We start from the raw sequence: 6,085 nt of genomic DNA, 5'->3' as shown, positions 1-6,085 counted from the left end.
ACGTAGGTACGAAGCGGGTGCGGATACTCATGTGGGTGGTAGGGGTGGGGATGAAGTGGGTACGACGCGGATATGAAGCGGTTGCGGGTACCCATGCGGGTGGTGGGGCGGGGATGTGTATAAATATGTACTTGGTGGGTCGGGGATGGGTCTGAAATTTTCCCCGGCAATGGGTGGTGGGGCGGGGATGGGGATTGGAATTTTATGCGAGTGCGGGTGTGGAGGTACCATCCTCCGCACCCGCCCCGCCCAATTGACATCCCTAGCACCCTTCAAGAGTCTTGAAGGGTGCTGATGTTCTTGTTGGACATTTGGCAACGAACTCTGCAATTTCTATGGAGTGTACAGAGTAAAGGGTATTATGTGCTCCATTCATGATTTTCCTTTTTAAATCTATCTTATTCGGTACACACAATCGTCCTTGAAAACAAAGTGATCCATCATCTTGTATAACAAAACCAGTCTCTTTCCCAATCAACACTCTTTCATGAATCTTCTCTAATCATGAATTCGTTTTCTGCAACTCCTTAATTTGTTCACTCAAGGTTGGTTCGATTCATAAGGCTGCTAAATATCCTTCCAGTTCACCTACAATAAACTCAATTTCTAGCTTTCGAAATTTTCTTCGGATAACAGGATGTGTAACAGCCCGCACTTCCGAGCTGCTAACTAATCACAATTAAGATACACAAAACAAAATCAACACTTAACAAACCTCGAATTTGCATTTATTTACAGCGGAAACTAAACCTATAAAAACGATCCTGGATCTGTGGGTCGGGCCCACAATATAACAACTTGAAAATCAAATAACAGATTACAAATACTTTGAAACAAAACATCTAACTTTAACCTCAGCCACCATTTCATAACATAAAACTCTTTTCTTGATCAATAATCATATTCCACGACCTCGACATCAACCCTGCAAAATCACTAACAATGAACCCTGCCCCCACCAGGACAGGTTCGAAGAACAAAATCAGAAAAACTGAGTACACACTGTCCAACCAGAAATTCTTTTAGTGGCTTAAAATATAGTTGTGCGGTTTATTACTCATCAAGTGGAACAATCCCAGACTTCAAAAATACTTAAAATCAAATAGTTAGAAATGTTTCTATCACGACTCCAGCAACCCTTAACTAGAAAGTTCCAATAAAGAGTACTCATACATATACTACAGATAATAAGTTCCTTGCCATAAGGACAATGTTCAACAACAGTTGAAATACATAAGCTCATCCCAAAACCTCATTTTGGTGCTTAAGACCATTCGTATACAATTCATGCTAGAATTCAGATGCTTCACAAGTAAGTACTTGTTTAAAAATTTCAGGATTACTATCCTTGCACAATCGTATTAAAGTAAGAATTTTTATCATGAAGATCACCACTTAGATCATTCAAAAACCCTTTGGGTCGATAGCATTTAATTTCATTGGGTAAAGCGAACACGAATAGAAGGGGCTCCTTACACAAGGAGCCGACTGTCTCTAAGCTAATGGAGGTCGTCACCCCACCGTTTAAATATTTATGCTTGCAAGCCTTAACCAGGACATGTCCCATTTTTATTATCTGCTGGACTTCACCCACCCAGCGAGGGTTCGAAAGGAGATCACCCATCCTCCAAGGGTTGTTGTTCATACCGTACCTTATTTGGTATCGGCCTTTACCCACTTGTATCCATAGTTTATTTACATAAATAGTTTAAATGCACAGTTTATCAATACCACACGTGTTTCAAAGAACACATATTTATCCATGAAGAGGAAAAATAATCACCACTACTATGGTGTTGCTAATCATTGCAAGACTTGGATCTTCTTTTGAAATCTTTTGTTTTACGTCAACAATTTCACATATTAGTTACGTGTAAAGATATAAGGAAATAATCAATTCTTTACGGCTTGTAAAAGTCGTATAGGCACTTAGTATGCTCATTTAAACTTTACCAAAAGGGCTGAGTTAATAAGAACATTTGGAACTTTTGTCAAAATAATTACAGCAAAAATACTGAATTTAAAATGAACATAACTTCCTGCTTGGTACTTCGAATTAGAATTTCCAAAACTTAACCTCAATAACTTTTGGATCATGACTACTCAAAGGAACAATACCAGCTCCATAACACATATTGAGCATCTCGCTCCATAAATGTTGTTTACTTTCCCCCATAAAACAATCACTAAATCATAATGCTTATTTTTCCCAATAACACAAACTTATATCTTTCAAAACTAATTATACTCTTGTTCTTAATTCGTATCGCATACTCAATTCCAAAGTGTATCAACGACTTAAACTCCGTCCGTAAATTAATATAAAACAAAACAAAGTTGAAATGTAATTAACATATCCAAAATACCTGAACCTCAATAATCTTATAATAACACAACTCGAAATCAAATAATCTCACTTACCTCAAATATTCCTTTCAAGGAAGTAATATACATAAAACGTATTCAAAATCAAATGTCTCTCCGCAGTCGAACTCATAACATAATCAAAATGTAAAATATGTTTCTCAAAGACTCATAAGATAATTAACTATTATCGAACCCAATTATAAGCTCGTGCGATTAATCTGTAATTTTACTTGTAGACTATAAGGTATCCTCTAACATGATTTGGCAATTCCCTTCATCATAATATTTTTCTTTGTACCTGGACTTCCGTCTTTAACTTATAGCATCTAAACTATATCATTCCAAAATTCTCATGATATGAATTTTCCCCTTAAAGGTTTTCTTATTCCCAATACATGAACTTTCATTGCCAGAATATAACCTTATTACATTATCATAAATCACCCACAATTACTATGGCAAGTCAAAATATCTCACTCCTCCAATACTCAACTCGTTGTCCTCATCCTTCTTAAATTTATAATTCACAACCATACGTCCCCATGTATTTGTACTGAAGCTCATATTAGCCTTAACACCATACACTTAGTATTGTCATTATATAACTTTAATTACCATGCTCTCTATCATCTAGATTTATTTTTTCTTTCCCAATATCCATTTACATAATCTGATTTATCTTACAAGAAAATTATATCTTTAAACTTTCTTACTTAATCCAATTCCAGATATGACCTTTCATAGCTTAAATACTGTAAGTTACACTTTTCTATTTCATATTCTTTTAAACCACCACCCATATCTTGATCCTTTATTTCTCTAATATGACCTTCACATTTCAGATCTTACTCTCAATATTTAATATTTCGTCTCAAATACTTATTTTGGTTATAACATCTCTTGGACTCACAAAGCTATTGTAACCACTCTATTAACCCTTAGATTAATGTTGAACTTCCAAAATTCTCTTCCAAATAATTAGATATCTAACTTGACTTTTATACATAACATTTTATACTCTTTAACACTTCTCATTGATACCCATAATAGAAGTTTTCCAAACTCAGTTATCACCTTCCCTCGACTTAGTCAACATAACTCAATTTAGTGTCTGATACTTCCCAAAACCATCACTCCAGCCCTTTTACATCGATATCACTGTTACAAAACTCATTTACTTAACTCTATGTTACGACTTTGAGTGTTTCTCATTCCCTATATATATTTAACTTCCAATAATATACTTTTATAGTCATCTGATCTTTAAGAACCATATAATTTTTATATCGACAACTGACCCATTAATTGACGTTGGCACTCCAAAACTTATACAATCACCCAACTCCACTTTTCAAATAATAACTAACATTCTCAAACATAACTCTTCGATCTACTAATTTGTCCCACAACTACTTTGACATAACTTTCCAATATTACAGACCCAAATTCCTCAAATAGTCCTTGTTGCTATCCTTCTATGACATAATGTAACCTTCTTAATCTGAACTTATTTTCCTATTAATAATAGTTCATACTATTTTAGTTCATAGTTTACTACATGTATATTTCCGTACTCAAATAATAGTCCTCCAGAACTCATGTTATAGCGTATTCTGAAATTACAACCATAACTCCAAACCCATATCTTCCAACCTCTAAGGCATGTATTTCGAAATGGGTAATCAGACATCATAATTGATTTCTTAAAAATTCATACACGAAACTTGAACAAGAATTAATGTTACCAAAATGTGATACCGAGGTTCTCAACAACTTACGTATTATGCTCTTATAAAGTTTATACAATTATAACCATATATAAACGAACTCTTTTCTGAAATCATAATTGAGCTTCATAACCTTATCCATTCCCCTAATATGTAAATCATTGAACTCATAGAATCAAACTTATAACTATTGAAAATATAGTGAAATTCTCATTTAGAACCAAATGTACATGCCTTATTCATATCACAAAACATGGTTCATCAAACAAATTTATACTATCAAGTCTCAAAACAACATAACTTATAACCAATAGAACTTAACATGCGATTTAGTTCTACCTTTGTCTTAAAACTCAAAAACATGTATTTCAGAAACCATATAGTACACAAATCACATTTTTTTTATACAACATAAGTTTAACTTATGAGAACATATCAAGATCAACTTATATAGTTTATATGATCAATCGAAATATCAATAATATATTTGAAAAATGGAAGGACATGTGTGTACCTCCTTCATTTTCCCCAAGGAATGCTCAATTCCATAATAATTCTTCAAGATCCGACATCTCTAAATTCTTTATCAATCTCCAACAATCACCTCACAATAATATGAACAACAATTAACATCCTTACTACCAATTAGATAAACAAATTGAATTACTCATACTTTCTAAGCTCTTCCATGAACTAACCACCACAACTCTTATATATAACCCATTCTACTAATCCAACTCACAACATCAATTCCATCTCTATTTAACATCATTCTGATTTCAAAGAGTATTATCAAACAACATAATTTATAAAAATCAGTTTTTATAAACTTACTTAAGTGGCTTACTTCATATTAGAAGCTTCAATCCAATAAGAAAGATAAAATATTCAATCTTTAAGTTTAACAACTCTTATCATAACTATATTTGCTAATCAATAACAAAATTTAGAACCAAGTTTATTTCTAAAATCATAAGATAAAATCCAATTGCACCACACTTGAATTGGAATCGAAGGAATTAAGAAAAATTAGCTTATACCTTCATATGGAAAGGAATACCAACAATGGCAGTAACAAGGCAACAAGTTAGCAATGACAACATGGGCAAACAAGCCAACCACGACAGCAGCGCAACACAAGGTACAGCAGCAGTGCTGAACTTGTGTGAGGTGTAACTCCTAGTTCCGAACTCCGAATTGAGCGATTTTTGTGCCCAAATTCATTAGCTCGAAGTGATCTACAACTTTCATTCAGCAAAAAATAGCAAAATTGGACTGCATTTTGTAGATAATTGAGGAAACAGATTGTCGGAGTAAAACAGAGGAGAGAGAAATGAAGATAGGAACACCAAACTTACAAAGACCATAACTCATAGCTCCGAACTCCAAATCAAGTGATTTTTGTGCCCAAATTCATAAGCTCAAAGTGATCTACAACTTTGATTCAGCAACAAAGAGCAAAATTGGATTTCATGTTGTAGATAATTGGGGCAACAGATTGTCGGAATAAAACAGAGGAGAGAGAAATAAAGATAGGAACACCAAATTTGCAAAGACCATAACTCATAGCTCCGAACTCCGATTGAAGAAATTTTTGAGTCTAAATTCAATATCTCGAAGAGATCTACAACTTTGATGAAGGAACAAAGACTAAAAAATGAGTGCATCTTGCTTGAATTCGACGGACAGAACAAGGAAGAAGGAGGACAGTGAATAGAGAGAGAAAATGAATTGGGGTTTGGGGTTTCTTTTATTTTGTTGAAGGGAATTGAGAGATATAATATGAATGAGAAGGAGGAAATTGGGTATAAGTTCTTTATATCTTTAATGAAGAATTGTGAGAATTTGACAACAAGGAAATAATGTGGCATTCTCAACATAAGCCACATACATTATAGAGAAATAATAGTGTTCTTTTTTCTCTTTTATTTTTTTTTTTCTAAAAAAAACATCAAGGTATCCATAAAAACATATACCATAACACCAGTTTA

The 6,085-nt window shown here is 33.7% G+C and overlaps 1 long non-coding RNA gene across 1 annotated transcript; it reads right to left on the bottom strand.

Annotated features, from left to right (window-relative positions):
* Positions 1-685: 685 nt before the first annotated feature.
* LOC125497060 (uncharacterized) lies at positions 686-5,639 on the bottom strand. Its single transcript, XR_008968605.1, has 2 exons — positions 4,609-5,639; positions 686-949 (listed from the first exon to the last, which is right to left on the bottom strand). It is a non-coding gene; the product is annotated as an uncharacterized LOC125497060 (long non-coding RNA).
* Between the last annotated feature and the right edge of the window lie 446 nt (positions 5,640-6,085).

This window comes from Beta vulgaris, chromosome 1 (genome assembly GCF_026745355.1).
Source record: "Beta vulgaris subsp. vulgaris cultivar EL10 chromosome 1, EL10.2, whole genome shotgun sequence".
NCBI classification, from domain to species: domain Eukaryota; kingdom Viridiplantae; phylum Streptophyta; class Magnoliopsida; order Caryophyllales; family Amaranthaceae; genus Beta; species Beta vulgaris.
This window is presented reverse-complemented; position numbering and strand designations above follow the sequence as displayed.